The sequence below is a fragment of the Heteronotia binoei genome, chromosome 8, assembly GCF_032191835.1.
Source record: "Heteronotia binoei isolate CCM8104 ecotype False Entrance Well chromosome 8, APGP_CSIRO_Hbin_v1, whole genome shotgun sequence".
NCBI lineage: Eukaryota > Metazoa > Chordata > Lepidosauria > Squamata > Gekkonidae > Heteronotia > Heteronotia binoei.
Window position 1 is genome coordinate 1,159,374 of NC_083230.1, and position 18,696 is coordinate 1,178,069.

The following is an 18,696-nucleotide window of genomic DNA, read 5'->3' on the forward strand; positions in this document are numbered from 1 at the left end:
CTCCAGTGTATAGGGCCGTAGGCCATGGGTGCATTGATCCCAGTCATGGTGAACAGCAATGAATTTAGTCAACATAATCCTAACCATATGTACATAAATGGAGCACAGCTAGGGTTGAATCATACAATGGGTGCATTCACACTACACTAAATAATGTGTTTTGCAACTGGATTTTTACTGTGTAAAAACAGTAAAAATCCAGTTGCAAAACACATTATTTAGTGTAGTGTGAATGCACCCAATGTTGTGCCGGTATGGTCTGCACACTTTTAGAGCCCTAAAGAGGAAGTAAAATGCCCTTGCTTGGTGCCTGTAATGGCCACTGGTAGTATAAACTGTGCTTGAGTCATATCTTCTTTCTCTATCCTAGCTCTTCCATTCTGCTTGTTTCCTTCTTTTTCAACGCTGAATATGGTTCCTTCTCTTATGACCTACCACTTTTTTGGCTATGAAATTCCTACCCCTATTTTGGCTCTTTTAAAATTGTAATTAATTCTCTTAGCTGTCCTGAAAAGCCAACATAGCGTTTATCAGTTCTGGTCTTTGTTCAGCCCTGATAAGTGTATTCTAGAACTCCCTCCCTGACTTCTGCTGATGTACTGTATCCACAGTACATAATTTTCAGAAGGGGTCAAAAGACAGTTATCTAGCAGCCACCTCCACTTTTCCACCCACTCCAATCTTGTCTCAGTTCTCTCAGACACTGAAGCAGAGAAATAATGAGGTCTACACTCATCACTGTGTTGAAACGATTTTTACTTTGATATCAAGGCAGAACTTAGCCGGCCATAAGCCTCCAAACAGACTAAGTTAAAGTTATACTCATTCAGACCATTTTTATTCACACCCCAAAACAAGCAGGCAGGCTCCCAGGCTTATCTAACGCAACATGCCCCACCTTCCTGTAATTTCTAGTATTTTTCCATACATCCTGTCTTCATGCGTTATCAGCTTTAGTAAGAAGCTTCTCAGAGAGGCCTCTCTGTTATCCAATACACATCTGTGAATCTACACCCATTGAGACTATCTGCTTCTAGCAAACAACTGCTTCAAACATTGCATCAGACATTCTCTTTTGAAGGCAAAAACATATTTTCATTTATTATTATAGGGGTATTCATTAATTATTCAGGGGTCCCTCTTCAGCACCTTTTGGCAACAGCCTCCTTTGGCTGTCTCTTGAAGAGAAGGGCACTCTAAACCACACCCAAGTTCTCTTTCTCCTCTCTATTATTCTCCAGTTCCATTAACAGAGGGGGAGGCGGAATATGCCTTCCTTGAGCACCACCCAGCCGCCCTGAGTCCGCTTGCGGAGAGGGCGGGATATAAGTCGAACGTAATAAATAATAAATAAATAAATAAATAAATAGTCCTTTTTAAAGAAGCCAATTGAACATGGTCTTGACCTTTCTCAAGAACCAGAACTCTTGCAAGATCCTGCGAACAAGAGGGATTTACTGGGAAACCATCTTAAGCATCTGTGTCTCTCAGATGCATGCCTGGGAACCAACTCCCCATCTTCTCACAGGCACTCATGTCCCCTGCAGCCATTAAGCACAGCAGTGCTGCTGGCTCTAACAAATCCAAAGCGCATTCAGGAGTGTGGGCTGCTGCTTCCAGACAATAATGCAGTGGAAAATTGTGACATATGATGCTGCACTACATTTAATCTGGTCCATCCTAAGCATCTTATTACAGATGCAAGTTTTAGGATCAGCTGATCACTGTCAATATATGCGGTGGACTGGGCCTATGTCAGCTGGCAGGCCCCAGGTCTGCCTACCCCTTCCTGGTATTCTGACTTGAAGGTGCCATTCCACTCCCTCAGGGTATTGCTGCCACCATTGTCCCTGTCGTGGGCTCTGGTTAGATGGGACAACATTCTAACCTTTCTCCCATGTCACTAGGAACCCACCTCAGGGCTTCCCAGATATCTTTGTGGCTCCTCCGGAGAGTTGGCAACTGGCCATTTTGTCACTTTTTTGCACCCTAGGTATTCCCTGCCCACTTCTATCATTCCAAGTGCTTGGGGGAACTATGTGGTACAGAGGTACTCAATCTTTTGACAATTGAAATATTTATTTAAAGCTTAAAACTATTTACAGGCAAATTTATTTATTTTATTTATTTATTTGAGATTTATATCCCGCCCTTCCCACGAATGGCTCAGTTCATAAGTGAACTGAAGACATAAATCAAAGCAAACAAAACCCTCCATTTCTCTCCCTGATTTAAACTCATGCCCAAACTAGATGGCATGCAAGACAGGCACCTTACTTAGTTTTTGCTGGATAGATGGTCATTCATACTCTCCAAAATGGTCACTCTGGACCAGCAATAGGGCTGCTGCCTCTGTCTGTGGCAAGCTCTAATTGACGAACATTTCTTCCTGCAAAAAAACCACATTAATTTTTTTCCCCAGGAATTGGCTCACCCTTGTGCAGCATTCTGGGACAGCTCTCTAATGGACTTCCTGTTCTCTCTAGGGAGCTGCCTCAGCTTTACCAGTTACAGACAGGAGGGGAGGGGGGGGATGAGGAGGTGACTAAGCCAAGGCCTTCCTCAAGTTTGGTTGTCTCTCCCCATCCACCATATCACAAACAAAATGGTGTTTCTCCACAACATATTTAATATATCATATTTTTGTTATTTGTGTTATGGGATAATAGTGAACAGAGACTACTGATTGCATACAATTAAATGTATCAATGCTTGTTCAGTTTCTGCATTTCTGTTCATTGGCAGGAGTTTGCCTATTCAGTTGGTAAAAACTAAGCTTTCCAAAGGTTCCTCTAAAGATCATTTTAATAGATGAGCTCACTTAAGTTTCATTTTGGTTTAAATTGTCCTTTATTTACTGGAAAACATCTTGGGTACATTTGTATGTCTTCATTCAATATGGTTGAGATCTCTGAATGTCCAAATGACTACCATGAGTTACGTGAACAAGGAGACACCATGCTGAAATTGGAATAATTGATTGAGGCATCTGTTCCCAGCATGTCAGTCTTCACTTCTCTTGTGAGAGTAAAATATTAAGCAGGTTTTTTTCCAGAGTTGTTATATACAGGGCTTTTTTTGTAGTAGGAACTCCTTTGCATATTAGGCTACACCCCCTGATGTAGCCAATCTTCCAAGAGCTTACACGGCTCTTCTTATGGGGCCTACTGTATGCTTTCCAGGAGGATTGGCTACATCAGGGGTGCGCAGTCTAATATGCAAAGGAGTTCCTGCTACAAAAAAAGCCCTGGCTATATACCTTGTGACTTACCACTTCCTAAGTTTAAAACATTAATTTTTCACTATCCTACATATTCATGATACATATGGGTGAAACCAGAGGCTGTTTTTTGCAAATATTTCTGCAGATCATACTTTTCACAAGTTAGCTCTGAGTCATTATTGCATTCAATCATTGTTGCATGTTTTTACTGATTTATTTGTTTTATTATAGTACTAGCGGTAAAGCCCGTTGTAGGAAGAAATACAACGGGCCCTAGAAAAATATTTGGGAGGAGGGTGATGAATGTGTACATGGCAGAAAGGAAGGAAGATAGACAAACAGAATGAAAGAAAAAGAAAGATTCAACCACAGACTATGCTGTAAATGAAGAAGTGGAATATTGCCCCATAAAGAGGATTTTTTGGGATATTTATAAATAGAATATATAGAAGCTGATTGATGGAGTTCTGGCCTGACAGGGCCAGCAGTAGGCAGGTCACAGAGAGGCTACCTAATGACAGGGGGGCGTGGTGACATAGTGCAAAGCCAGTCTTGTGGTTGCCACATCTTCCAATAAAAATTAGGGGATGAGCCAATGTGTTGGACTTTTGAATCCAGTGGTCCTATTGTGAGAATAAATACAGTGGGCTGTAGAAAGAGGCTCTGGGCAAGTGCCCCGGCCTTGGATACTCAGCGTCAATTTGCTTTTGCATCATATCATGATGACGATCACACAGACACTGAAACTTAACATTCCTTTTGTCTGCAGTGCATTGTTGGCACATTTCCATGTTGCATTTGGCCTTGAAGCTTTTAGCATCAAGGTGTACTTGTGGTGTGAATTTTCTTTTTTGGCCTGGCCTGGTTTTATTATGGTATACCATAGAGTATGCAATTCAAGGTGTCTGTTTTCTGTTGGAGAAGTGATCTGCTTCAGCTTTCCATCTCCTCCCTGCAGACTCTACCTAGGAAAAATACAGTCTTTCTCCACAGTGGGGACCAAAGCAGGAGGGAAGAGACCTCAGCAGGGTATAATGACACAGAGCCCACCATTTTCTCCAGGGGAAGTGATCTCTGCCATCTGGAGAGCAGTTGCTATTTTGAGTGATTTGCAGCCCTCACCTGGAGATTGGCAACAATGGTTCCCCAAGAGGAAATGGCTGGTTTGGAGAGTGGAGTCTATGGCATTGTACTTATCTGAGGTCCCACCTCTCCTCAAACCCCATTGTCTCCAGGCTTCATCCCCTCTAATCTCCAGGCATTTTCCAATCTGGAATGGGCAATACTATCCCCCTCCCAGCCAACCATCAACTGATCTTTATCTGCCCCCCTGACTTCAGCTTTCCATCTCCTCCCAATTCCTGCAGCCTCTACCTAGGAAAAGGACAGTCTTTCTCCACAGTGGGGACTAAAGCAGCTTACATAATTTTCCTCTCCCCCTTTTGATCTGCACAATGACCCTGTGAGGTAGGTTAGGCTGAAAGTCTGTGACTGGTCCAAAAGCATTCAAGTCACTCAAGAACCTGGATCTGGCAGACCCTTCTCGGAAGTGATAACTGCTACATCACACTGACTGTTATGGGAGGCTGTTGCTGAATAGTAACAAGTAGCCAGGCCTAGTTAAGTCATGCTAGTCAGGAGGCAGCAAGTCACCCAGAGGGGGCTGCCATGCCTAGGAAAGCCAACCTCCAGGTGGAGCCTGAAGATCTCCTGATATCACAAGTGAACTCCTGACAACAAATCTCTCTCCCCCTGGAGAAAAATAACTGCTTTGGAGGGTGGACTCTATGACATTATGTTCAACTGAGATTTCTCCCCTCCCCAGACTCTGGCTTCTTTAGACTCCATCACAAAATCTCCATGTATTTCCCAACCTGGATTTTGCAACCCTAGTCAGGACTGCCCTCAAAGAGTTCTCCCTCAAAGGCCAAAATAGACCTGGAAAAAGCCTCCTCCCTCTGCTTTTTACTGATAGAACCAAACTTGGAATACTGTGGTTGCCTGCAATAGCTACTGAAGGAAAATGGAGGACCTGGCAGCAATGTTCCCTCTAAGTTGTGAAGTCCTGTGAGCAAAAATCCTACTTCATGAGCTATTGGCATTAAGGCTGAGAGCAAACATTTTGGCTGCTGCACAAATTAGTATGCTCTAAGGCCATCCTTCCTGAGCTAAGACAAAAATGAGTGAGCCAGCTCACACTAACTCAGCTTAGAGGGAACACTGCCCAGTGGTATGGGCCAATAGGATGCAAAGGCAGTTTCCCCAGTGGCCCAATCCTTGTCTGTCCTGGGGGTGGAAGGATTAAGTGACATTTGGCTCAGTCAAAAGGAGGATCTGTGAGTCATCACTAGTACAGCTTGGCTTTTATATTTATAGAATTAGATCTAATTGGACATTTTGTTCTTCATGCAAAAAATAAGCAACAGTATTAGTTATGCAGAGTATGGATGGTGCATGTGTGTAGTGTCATGAAAGAAGATGGATGATGCTTGAACACTGGTTTTCTCTCCATTGAGACCCCATTATAATAATTAAAATAATTTTATACAATAAATGTACCCTAATGGTATGGGTAAAGCTGGTGGAGATAAAGGCAATCAAAGTTTGCAGACTTCATGGTCTGTTCAGTCCTTTTTTTCTTTTGGTGAACAGTAGGAAAGAAACAGGGTTTGGAGGCATTTGAGATAAAAACATGGCATTGAAGCTTTTTAAGTGGATGCAAATAGAACTTTCTTCACTTAAGACTTCATGTTGACTATATAAAAAAATATAGAAACAGGCATTTGGGAAAAAAATATTATCCCTGATTCAGCCCTTATCCAGTCATTTTAAGAATATCCAGTCTGCGTCGGCTAAATCTTATCAAGCTGCTGAAACTGCTTTTGAATTAAGCAAAGCAATTCAAGAAGAAGTATGCAACCTACTGAGCAACAATACAAAGAAAAGTTTTTGACACTGGAAAAGTTGTTAAAAGAAAATAATTTGAAATTAAGGGGTGTGCCAGAGTCCTCTGAAGGGTCTGCTGATTTAGTTGTGTTTATGTTGACATGGCTTGCCAAGGTTCTGCAATTGTTAGAGGGAGTATTACCAGATATTTCTAAAGCCTTCAGGTGTGGGTCTCCAAACAATCCAAAGAGAGAATATTGCTGGGATATAATTGTGACACTTGTGGACTATCGTATCAAGACAAAAATAGAAACGGAGGATTTTTTTTTTCAATTACAAGGTGCAGAGATAAAAGTCTTCCTGGATTTTTAGTATAAGATGGTTCATATTTTTAGTATGAGGTGATTCATACTAATAATCATACTCATAAAAGAAAAACTGTATTATGCAGTGGATGCTAAATCAGGAAGTGTTCTCACGCATGCTTTAAACTAGGGCTGCCAGCCTCCCACCCCAAGCCAGCTGCCCGGAGGGGAAAGCCACACCCAATAGTCCTTGGTAGACCCACGGGCACAGGGCATGCCTACCTCTCAAGCCACAAATTTGCAGCTTGCAAGGCAAGTGCACCCAGCACCTGCTCTCTCAGAGAGAACAGAAGCTGCTTGCTTCTGCCTTCCAAGCCGCAAATGGGGCTTGGAGGGGCAGCAGCACATGGTGCCCACTCTCTCTGAGACAGGGGGAGTTGCTTGCTCTTGACTTCCAAGCCTCGATTGGGGCTTGGAAGGGCAGCAGCACACGGTGCCTGCTTCCCCCACTCCCCATTTAAAGGCAGGGTCCCCTTAAATGGTTGGAGAAAGCCAGGGAGGGCATGTGTGCGTGGCACTGCATCGCCAACATGTGATGTCATTCTACGTGATGACAGCCCTGCCTGTCAAGTCGGCTGAATTCAATAACGAGTCTTTGGTTGAAACAAAGTTGCTAGTTTATTGAAAGCAGAACTGCAGACCATGATAGAGATTGAAGGACTGGGGTACATAGACATTAACCAAGCATTTAAGGTATAGATCAAAGGATTCCTATGGGCGGGGCACTCTAAGCCGTATATTTTCACACTAGGATGTTACTCCCTCGTTCCCAAGCCAAGGCCTTGGTGCTTCACACTCCCACAGACACCCGGCATGAGAAGGCTCCACTATCTTGTTCGCATATCAGCATTTCAAAGCAGACTACACAACAAAGGCATAGCTAAGAGGAGGGGGGGGAAGGAGAGGTAGCTAGCAGCATTCGGTGTTCAGTATGAGCCCAGAATCCCTTGCTTCTGAACCAGAGTTAGAAAACATGTTAATAAAAATACAGCAGACTTGACATACTGCCCCCCCTAAGCCCCCCCTACGGCGCGGGCTCGAGGTTGCTCCCGATTATGGCTTTGTGTTTCGGAACTGTTTTTCGTTGATTCTGACTGGTGCCAATCGGTCGAGTTCGGGCTTCGACGAAGCAAGCTGCAATGAAACACAGGGTGGACTTTACCAAGGGCCGGAGGCAAATCTAATTCCACAGTTACTGGGTTAATTACTCGCTTGATCTTAAAGGGACCCATGAATTTAAGAGCCAGCTTCCTGGATGGTTGGAAGAGGGGTAGATTTTTCGTTGACAGGTATACTGAGTCCCCAACTTTCAGTTCCCAGACTGGCACATGAGACTTGTCGTATTGCCTCTTGTAAGCCTCTTTTGCTGCTTTTAAGTTCTCCTGGATAGATGGCCAGCACTGGCTAGGTCCCTGCCACCACTGCTCGAAGGCAGAGCCTGTCTCTGGACCTTCCCCCCCCCCCGGAAGCATCGGGATCGATTTTCCCTCATACCCAAACACTGTGGAGAAGGGGGAGGCTTTGGTGGAACTCTGAGCACTGTTGTTATAGGCATATTCTGCAAAGGGGAGGAGGTCTACCCAGTCGGACTGGCGTTGACTCACAAAGCACCGCAAATACTGTTCCAGCACCCCGTTCACTCTCTCCGTCTGTCCGTCCGTCTGGGGGTGGTACGCTGAGCTTAACCCCTGCTCCATTCCTAACAGTTTGCAGAACTCCCGCCAAAAGGTGGCAACGAACTGAGGCCCCCGGTCACTAATAACTTTGTCCGGAATTGAGTGGTGTTTGGCCACGTGATCAAAGAATAGAGTGGCCAGTTTCTTGGCGGTGGGTAGTTGAGCACAGGGGATGAAATGAGTCTGCTTGGAAAACATGTCTACTACCACTAAAATGACTGTCTTCCCCCGTGAAGAAGGAAGCTCTACTATAAAGTCCATAGACACAATGGCCCAGGGGCGTTTGGCCGTTTCTAGTGGTTGCAGCAGGCCTGGGGGCTTCCCCCCTCTCTTTTTCGCCATTATGCATACCGGGCAGCTGGTTATGAATTCCGACATGTCCTTTCGAAGGGACGGCCACCAAAACTGCCGGTTTACTAAGTGCAAGGTTTTCACATAGCCAAAGTGCCCGGCCAATTTAGATGAATGGCATAGTTGTAAGATTTCTTTTCTCAGGGTCATCAGGATGTATAGTTTCTCCCCCTTATACCACAGACCGTCTTTTCCCTTCTGCACCCCCTCGGGCCGCCCACCTCCCTCCCTTTCGGTCTCCAAGGTGATGCGCTGACGGCTGAGCCCGTCCAGCTCCCTCCTTTTCTGCGAGCGGGTAGTGACCATGGCCGCCACTTGCATGGGGGATATTAGTGAGTCAACCACCTCTTCCCTCTGGCTCTCATGTTGTGGGAGCCTGGACAGGGCATCGGCTAAGAAGTTCCGGGTCCCTGGGATGTGTTTCAGAGTGAAATCGAACTTGGAAAAGAACCCCGCCCACCTGATTTGCTTCTCACTTAGCTTCCTTTCCCCAGTCAGTGCCTCAAGGTTTTTGTGATCCGTCCATATCTCGAATGGCACTCTAGCCCCCTCTAGCCACGATCTCCAGGTTTTTAGCGCAAACATGACCGCGAAAGCTTCCTTGTCCCACACTGACCAATTTCTCTGCTCGTCTGAGAATTTTCTCGAGATATAGGCACAGGGTCGCAATTTCCTTTCCCCATCCCTCTGCATGAGTATGGCTCCTACGGCGACATCGGAGGCGTCGCATTGGACCACGAAGCCCTTGAGCTCGTCCGGGTGGCTCAGGACCGGCTCGCTAGTGAACAGTTGCTTGAGCCGGTCGAAAGCCGCCTGGCAAGCGGGCGTCCAGTTTAGCTTCGCCCTGGGTCGCTTCGCGTCCTCCCCTTCCCCTTTTGTCTTTAGGAGGTCCGTCAGGGGCAGGGCGATCTGGGTGAACCCCTCAATGAATCCTCTGTAAAAATCTGCGAATCCGATGAAAGATTGGAGCTGTCTACGTGTCCTCGGGGGGGCCCACTCTACGACCGCCTGCACTTACGCGGGGTCCATGGCTAACCCATCTTTAGACACTCGGAACCTGAGGTAGTCTAATTCAGTGCAGTGAAACTCGCATTTAGATAGTTTGGCATACAGTTGGTGCTCTCGCAGGGTGGTCAGCACCTCCCTCACCAATTTTACATGGGACCGCTCATCCTTTGATGCGCACTCGGAGGCACACTCGAGGCGACCGGAGCTCAAGCCCCTGGCAGCGGGAGTGAAGGCGCGGAGTGTGGGGCGGAGGACGGAGGGCCGAAGCCCAAGGACCCGCACGATGAGGACTACGAGATGTTTCGATCGATGGTCTGCCGCGAGGTCGACGGGGCGGTGAAGGACCTCAAAGACTTTCGACGGGGACCTGGAGGAAGTGAACTACTTTGCAATCCAAGCAAATAGCAACATGTACTATTGGTGGGACCTGTTCCCCGACGAGCTGAGCCGAGTTGCCTATCTGGGATTGAAACTGCGGGGCGCTGCTAAGAAATGGTACGTGAGTCTGTGTGAGACCAACAGCCCGATCCTGCACTTCGTGAACACGTTTGTCCAAGCGCTACTGACCCAATACGAGGACCCCCTGCAGGAGGCCCGAGCGCTCTCGGCGCTGCGGAACATGAAGCAGGGGGCCCGATCCATCCGGGAGTACGCCGCAGGTTTCCAGGCTAATGCTGCCCGAGCCCGGAACTGGAACGAGGTAATGAAGATCGAGCACTTCACCAACGGGCTGAACCCTAGCATTCTGGACCGGGCGCTCACCCAAGCCAGCCCAGACACGCTAGTGGGGTGGATTCAGCTCGCAGGAGAGGTGGAAACCAACCTGAAGAGAGTGGCAATGCTGCGCCAAGCACTGGCGGCCGGCAAAGGAGCACCCAAGACCATCCCCGGGAAGGTCGAGCCTCCCAAAGCCAAGAAACTGCCGGCAGCTGCCCCGGCGGGGCCCCGCCGCTGCTTCCAGTGCGGCGGCCCAAACCACCTTGCCTCCAACTGCCCTCAGCCGCCTGTGGGGACCGCCCCGACGCCGGGGATGACCAGGCAAAGCACCCGGGCCCCGAGAGGCCCACTGGCCGCCCTAAGGATGCGGTGAAAAGCAACGCGCTGATGGTGCAGGAGGAGCTACAGGAGGAAGAGGTCCGTCTTTCTGCTGAATTGGCCGACCTCGCATGGGAAGAAGAGCCGGCGGGAAACGACTCCGACCTGCTCTAAACGGTGCCAACCAGCAGGTCGATCGGGAGAAGGCACCACTAACGGTGAGAACCACGGGAAGGCTGTACTTTGTGATGGTGAAACTGCTGAACCCAAAACTGAAAAGATTCCTACAGATTCGAGCCCTCATAGACTCGGGGTGTAACTGAGAACTAATCTCTCCCAAGGTGGTGGAGGCCCTGGGACTAGAGCGCTCGCAGCTTCCCCACCCCATGCTGTTTGAGCAGATGGATGAGTCGGTGATGGGGGGTAACCATGTACGCAGGAGACGGAGCCATGCCCCATGGGGATTGAGGGCCATTGGGACCTGGAGACTTTTGTTATTGCCCAGGCTTGCGGCTACCCCGTGGTGTTGGGAGTGGGGTGGTTGGAGAAACACGAGCCCCTCATCTGCTGGAAAGCGCAAACCATTCGGTTCCCCGACCCCGATTGTAGCGGGCACTCCTGGAGCCCAGCGTAGGGGCCGCGAGCACCCGCCGCCCGGGAAAGGGCATGCGTCCTGGTAGAAGAGGTGCACCAGGTCCCGAGCGCATACCGAGACCTAATGGAGGTGTTTAGCGAACGGGAAGCCAACCAGTTACCCCCCCCCCCATCAGAACACAGACTGTGCCATAGAACTGATCCCCGGGGAAAGCCTACCCCGAGCCAAACTCTACCAGATGGGGTGGGCCGAGAAAAAAGAACTGCGCAAGTTCCTAGACTTGACACTGCCCCCTCCCGGAATCCCCCCAAATTTCTCTGTTGGGAGAATTGTTGGGACTTGGCTACCCTACTTTAAACATGGAAGTGATGCAATATGAAGAAAAGATCTCAGAAAAGAAAAATAAAATTTTCCCCAACTCCACAAAAAACCAGCAAAATACTAATTTGTTCTACTCCAGAACTCAAAGAAGGACTTTAATCTTTAAGGACATGTTTATTAATTTTACATGACTCATTGAATGCTGTTTTAAAAATTATTAAACATAACTGTTTAGTTTAGGGGGGAGGGGATATCCAGAAATTCATGACTCCTGTTTTGAAAGTGGTCCCTGGAAGGCAACATTGGTTTTGAGGCCTCCCAAGTTTCCAGGGGGTCTTACCCTAACTAAGGGTAAGAGGCTAGAAGAGTAATTATAATAAACTGTATTGAAGAAATAAATTGTATTAGTTTTTTTTCACAGATAATATAGTTAGGGTAGGAGGGATAAAAGGGGAGGGATATCGGGGAAACCCCAAAATTAAATTTTATTTAATAGTTTAGGAATAGGGAGAGTAAAGCTTTTAGGACAGACTATTTTTTCTTTAGTAAAGTGTGCACTGCATAGACATAAATAAGTATTTGTAGTTATAGTTAGTATGTACAAGGGTTTAGTTAGGTTTGGTTAGTAGTTAGCCACCTTATAACTGTTTGTTGAAAAATTAATCTATATCTAGTATACATAGTTATAAAATTCAAAGTTTTTAAAGTTACAAATTTTATTAAAAGCAAATTATTTTAAGGTAAGCAAATTTTATTAAAAGCAGAACATATAGATTGTGATAATTTGATATATGCCCCCTCATTCAGCTGGTACAGAGTTTCAGTCTGGGTTGGCACCAGTTTGCAGATGACACCCTGCTGTATGTTGATGAACCACTGATGAAATACCACCCCAGATATTTTGGTCAAGAGTCTGGAGGCTGTGGTTGGTTAGTTGAAACAGAGCCAGCTGAAATTAAATCCATCTAAGACAGAGGTTCTGTTACTGGGCCATGGAAATTCAGGGTTAGAGTATGAGTAGTTAAGTATATGGGCTCTTATCTAGGAGAACCGGATTTGATTCACCACTCATCCACTAGCAGCTGCTGGAATGGCCTTGGGTCGTTGCAAAGTTGTCCTTGAAAGAGCAGCTTCTGAGAAAGCCCCACCTTCCTCACAGGGTGTTTGTTGTGGGGGAGGAAGGTAAAGGAGATTGTGAGCCACTCTGAGACTCTGAGATTCAGAGTGGAGGACACGATATAAATCCAATATCATCATCACCACTACCACCCCATCATCTTGGATATAAATCCAATATCATCACCATCTTCATCTCCTCCTCCTCCTCCTGACAATGTGCCTTTAACACCAGTGCCAATTGTCAGGAGCCTGGGTGTGACTCTGGAAGCCTCCCTTTCTATGGAGGCCCAGATCACAAATGTGGCCAGAGTGGCATTTTTCTATTTGCACCAAGTAAAGCAATTAGGCCTGTTCCTGTCACACCATGACTTAGCCACAATGATCCATGCAATGGTCACCTCCAGACTAGAATACTGTAACTCGCTCTATGTACGGCTACCCTTGAAACTGACCCCAAAATTGCAACTGGTCCAGAATGCCATGGTGCATTGTCCTCATGGGAAATTTGTTCAGAGCCCACATTCAACCAGTGCTCCACCAGCTGCATGGGTTTCAGGTTGAATACTGGATCAAGTTTAAAGTTTTGGTATTAACATTTGAAGCTCCAAATGGTCTAGGACCAGCATACTTTCAGGACTGCCTCTCTTGGTATATCCCCCAAAGAACTTTACAACCAGCTTACAACCAACTTTACAACCAGCTTACACCCTACTGGTAATCCCTCACCTGAAAAGCACCTTGACCAGAATCAGGGCTTTCTCGGCTTTGGCTCTGACTTACTGGCTCTGACTTTGGCTCTGACTTACTGGAACACTTTATCAAGTGAGATGCAGGCCCTGTGGTATGTAATGCAATTCTGCAGGTCCCGCAAGACAGAGATGTTTCGCCAGGCTTATGGCTGAGGCAGCAATGGTTTCCATTTTAGATTGTCCTCTTTCCTTCCTCCCCCTCTCTGTTCTGTTTCTTTTATTTCTCCATTTGATTAGCTGTAGGGTATTTTATTCTCAACACCTGGATAAGGGGCACTAGGCTGTGCTTTTTTATGTGCCATCTGATTATTGTATTATTGTAAACTAGGCTTCCCAACCCTCCCGCCCTGGCGGGGGACCCCAGGATTTCCAGCCTCTTCCCCCGCTCCCCAAAAAAACGGAAGTGGGGGGAGGGGGGAAAATGGCACCAAGGAGTGTGGCGAACAACCCCATCTCAGAGCGGGCAACGCCGCTACGTTGCTGCCGCCTCTTCTCCGCTTCACCATGGCTGCTCCTTCGAGATGGGCTCAGGCTGGGCCCATCTCAGAGGAGCAGCTGGGATGGGGCGGATAGGGGGCGGCGGCGACGCGGCGGCATCGCCCGCTCCGCCTCTGAGGTGGAGTCAGGGGGGGCTGGCCAGGAGTGTGGTGGGCCGTGAGTCTGGGTCCTTCTAGGACCCGGACTCACGGCTCGCCGTGCTCCTGGCCTGCCTCCACCCTCCCCTCCCCTTCTCTGGTTTCGCCTTGGCTGCTCCTCCGAGATGGGCTCAGGCTGGGCCCATCTCGGAGGAGCAGCTGGGATGGTGCGGGGAGGGGGCGGCATGGCGGCATCGCCCGTTCTGCCTCTGAGGTGGAGTCGGGGGGCAGGCCAGGAGAGTGGCGGGCCGCGAGTCTGGGTCCTTCTAGGAGGAGACGATGAAGGGGTTCCACGAACATGGCTTTGAGGGGCAGGAAGGAATGATAAAAGTTCAGGAGCCCCCCAAATGCTTATAGCTCCTGTTTGGATTTGGGTTCCGGGGCATCGGCTATGGTATTGACTTTGCTGGGAGCCGGAAGGATGCCCTCTGCATCGACTAAGAATCCCAGGAATTCAACCTGCAGGACTCCCAGGAGACACTTTTTCCATTTCACTTTTAGCCCAGCCAAGTCGAAAGCTTGTAGGACGGCGTGGAGATGGTTGATGAAGTCCTCTTCCGTTGGAGCGGCGATCAGAACATCATCAAGGAAGGGCTGGACCACGGGGGTGCCTTTTAAGAGGGAGTCCATTAAGTTTTGGAAGATTCCCAGGGCCATGCTGACCCCAAACTGCATTCTCTTAACCTTGAATGCCCTCCCTTTGTGTAACAAATGTTTGCGCCTCGGCGGTGGCTTCATCGACTGACAGTTGTTGGTATGCCTGTGCCAGATCCAATTTGCCAAAGATTTTCACGTCAGCGAGGGAAGCTACCAGCACTGGGTAGGCATGGTCTTGTAGCGCCTTATTCAGTGTACACTTGTAGTCCGCACAGATGCGAACATCTCCATTATGTCAAGTTGGCAGATTCAATAACGAGTTGTTGTTGATATAAAGAAACTACTTTATTGATACTGATTCTTGAGGCCAGAGTCAAGCACTGAAAAGACTAAAGAACATACTGTAGATACATTGCATATAAGGGATACTTCAAAGGAATTCCAAAGGGGGGGGGTTATGCAGGGAACATTCACACATTGATGTTACCAATTCGTTCTCAGGCTTGTATGGCCTTGATCGTAGTGGGCTCCTGACTCCCTTCCATGAGCCAGGCCTGAGAAGGCACAGATAAGACTTTCTCATATTTCCATTTCAAAGCAAAGCTACCCTCTAAGGAAAGGAGGGGGTAGGGAGAGTATGAGCTAGCAGCATTTGGTTATACTTTGGTTCTACCCAGAATGCTCTTTGACTGAGCCAGAATTATAGACAGACATGACATGCTGCCCCCCTTAAGCAGCCTCCACCGCCCCATTGGGACATTTTTGATGGAACTTTCTGATTAGATCTGGTGCTGAGATATTCTCCTCAGCCACCCATTCATTTTCGCTGGCTGGGAAATGCTTCCATTTGACTAGGTAGTACAAGATCCCTCTTTTGACTCTAGAGTCCAGGATTTCTTGGACCTCGTGGTGACTCTGGTTTCCAATTAACACAGGCTGGGGGGCTGGTGCTTGAGGATGCCAGACCGAAGCCCCGGGGTCTCAACGAAGAAGGCTGCAATGAAATACAGGGTGTATTTTACTAAGTGCCTTTGGCAGCTCCAGTTCCACTGTCACCTGGTTTATGACCCTCTTGATTGTAAAGGGCCCTAGAAACTTATAAGCCAGTTTCCTAGAAGGCTGACTGAGTGGCAGATTCTTAGTAGATAGGAATACTGAGTCTCCCACCTTGAAATCCCACGCGGGAGCATGGGACTTGTCATATTGCTTCTTATATGTTTCCTTGGCTGCCTCTAGGTTCTCCTGGATAGTTTTCCAGCTCCCGCTCGGTCCCTGCCACCATTGTTCAAAGGCGGTGGGATCTGATGAGGGTTCCCCTCCTGGCAATAAGGGCATTGGTTTTCCCTCGTACCCATACACAGTGGAGAAGGGGGAGGCCTTGGTGGAACTGTGCACACCATTATTATACCCATATTCCGCGAACGGGAGCAGGTCGATCCAGTCGGACTGTCGGTGGTTAATAAAACAGCGTAGGTATTGCTCTAGGACCCCGTTTACACGCTCCGTCTGTCCGTCCATCTGGGGGTGGTAGGCAGAGCTCAAGCCTTGCTCTATCCCCACAAATTTACAGAACTCCCGCCAGAAGGTGGCAACGAACTGCGGCCCGCGGTCGCTAATGACCTTGTCCAGGAATGAGTGGAGTCTAACCACGTGATTGAAGAATAGTGTGGCCAATTTCTTTGCTGTGGGCAATTGGGCACAGGGAATAAAATGGGCTTGCTTGGAGAAGGTGTCTACCACCACCAGGATCGCTGTCTTCCCATGGGAGGGGGGTAGCTCCACAATTCAATCCATAGACACCACTGACCAGGGGCGCTTTGCTATTTCTAGGGGCTTGAGGAGTCCCGGGGTTTCCCCACCCCTTCTTTTGGCCATAATGCAAATGGGGCAAGAAGCTACGTACTCTGACATGTCCTTCTTTAGGGACAGCCACCAGAATTGCCTACTGATTAGGTGCAGGGTCTTTATGTAGCCAAAGTGCCCCGCCAGCTTATTGGAGTGACAGAACTGCAGTACTTCTGCTCTTAAGCTTTTCAGGACGTACAGTTTTTCTTCTTAGTACCACAGCCCATCTCTCCCCTTTTGTACTCCGTCGGGCCGATCTTCCCCTTTCCCCTTGGTCTCCGCGGCTAGTTTTTCCTTACTTAGCCCCTCTAGGTCCCTTTTCTTTTGTGACCGCGTAGTGACCATTGCCGCTACCTGGGAGGGCGGAACTAAGGAGTCTACTACCTCTTCCCTCTGACTCTCATGCTGCGGGAGTCGCGAGAGGGCATCCGCTAAGAAGTTTTTCGCCCCCGGTATGTGCCGCAAGGTAAAGTCGAATTTGGAGAATTCCTGCCCACCTGATTTGCTACTCACTCAGCTTTTGCTTTCCCGTGAGAGCTTCGAGGTTTTTATGGTCAGTCCAAATTTCAAAAAGTACTTTGGCCCCCTCTAGCCAAGTTTTTAGGGCGAACATAACAGCAAAAGCCTCCTTGTCCCACACCAACCAGTTCCTCTGCTCTCCCGAGAACTTCCGGAAGATATAGGCACATGGTTTCAACCTCCCCTCCTCGTCCCTTTGCATGAGAATGGCACCGACGGCCACATCGGAGGCATCGCATTGCACAATGAAGGCCTGCTGCTCGTCGGGGTGGCTCAGGACCGGTTCACTAGTGAACAGGCGTTTTAGTTTGTTGAAGGCCGCTTGGCACTTCGGGGTCCAATTTAATCAGGCTCCCGGCCGTTTAGCGTCGGGCCCCTTCCCTTTTGTCTTTAGTAGCTCTGTTAAAAGGAGGGCGATCTGGGCGAACCCCTCTATGAAGGTCCTATAAAAATTTGCGAACCCGAGGAAGGATTGGAGCTGTCTACGCGTCCTTGGGGGAGCCCACTCTAAGACCACCTGCACCTTGGCCGGGTCCATCGCCAACCCCTTTTCTGACATGTGGAACCCCAAGTAGTCTAGTTCGGTCTGATGGAATTCGCATTTAGACAGCTTGCATAGAGCTGGTGCTCCAGCAAGGTGCTGAGCACCTCCCTCACCAATTTCACATGGGACTGTTCGTCCTGCGAGTAAATAATGATGTCATCCAGATACATCACCACCCCCTTGAACAAAAATTTTCTGAGCACATCGTTAATAAAGTTCATGAATACTCTTGGGGCCCCCTGCAGTCTGAAGGGCATGACCAAGTACTCGAACTGTCCCATGGGCGTATTGAACGCTGTCTTCCATTCGTCCCCCTCCTTGATGTGCACTCGGAAGTACGCAAACCCCAAAGGCATGAACCACGTCAGACCCAGCAAACTTGTACATCGGCCACCCACCACCAGCAGGTCCAAAAGTCCATCAAAATTTCTGTACTGCACCCGGAACTTTCCCCATCCCCTTATTTCTCCATTGTTCTGTAAAAAGTCTTTGAGGATGAACCCCACAGGCCAGAGGTGAGGCCATCTGTTGTGACAGATTTTCTTGAGGGTCTCCTCCGAAATAATTGAAATGGAGGATCCTGTGTTCAATTCCATCCTGTGTTCAATTCCATCTAACTTAACAGTCACCTTGATTTTATCTGTGGTGTCCAAGGGCAGATGCAGTATCTGTAGTGGTTGGAGTGATGTAGTGTGGAGCTCCATCTTCAGTTTACTCCTGGTGCGCGGTTTGTCGCCTTCGGGTTCCTTTGGAGTGGCAGACTCGGGCAATGTGGCTGACCTTACCACAGTTCCAGCATTGGGCATCTCGGAACCGGCAGGTCCTCTGTTCATGGAGCTCTCTGCAGCTGGCACAGGGAGTTGAGATTGCAGCATGAGGTGGCGATGCAGTCGGGTGTGAGGCGCAGCGAGTAAGTTGGGGCAGCTGTAGGACCTCTTCCACTTCGTCAGCTGATTTCATGTGGTGGGCTGCCGAGGTGGCCCTCTTGGAAACTGGTGGGCTTGGTGACAGATGGACCTCAGCGGTGAACTGGTCTGCTATCTCTGCAGTGAGGGCCTCTTCCATCGCAACCTGGAATGTGGGGTCCTTCTTGGCAAGGAGCCTCCGTTGGATTCTTTCATTCCTGAGGCTGCACACTAGTCGGTCCCAGAGGGCCTCCTCCAGGTTGCTGAAATTGCAGTGGCGGGCCACCCTTTGGAGAACCGTAACAAAAGCTGTAATCGACTCA

At 48.4% G+C, this 18,696-nt stretch overlaps 1 protein-coding gene across 5 annotated transcripts in view; it reads left to right on the forward strand.

Moving 5' to 3' along the window:
- The window catches only part of CACNA2D1 (calcium voltage-gated channel auxiliary subunit alpha2delta 1), a 1,217,365-nt gene that overhangs the window by 928,559 nt on the left and 270,110 nt on the right, over positions 1-18,696 (forward strand). The window lies entirely within an intron of this gene.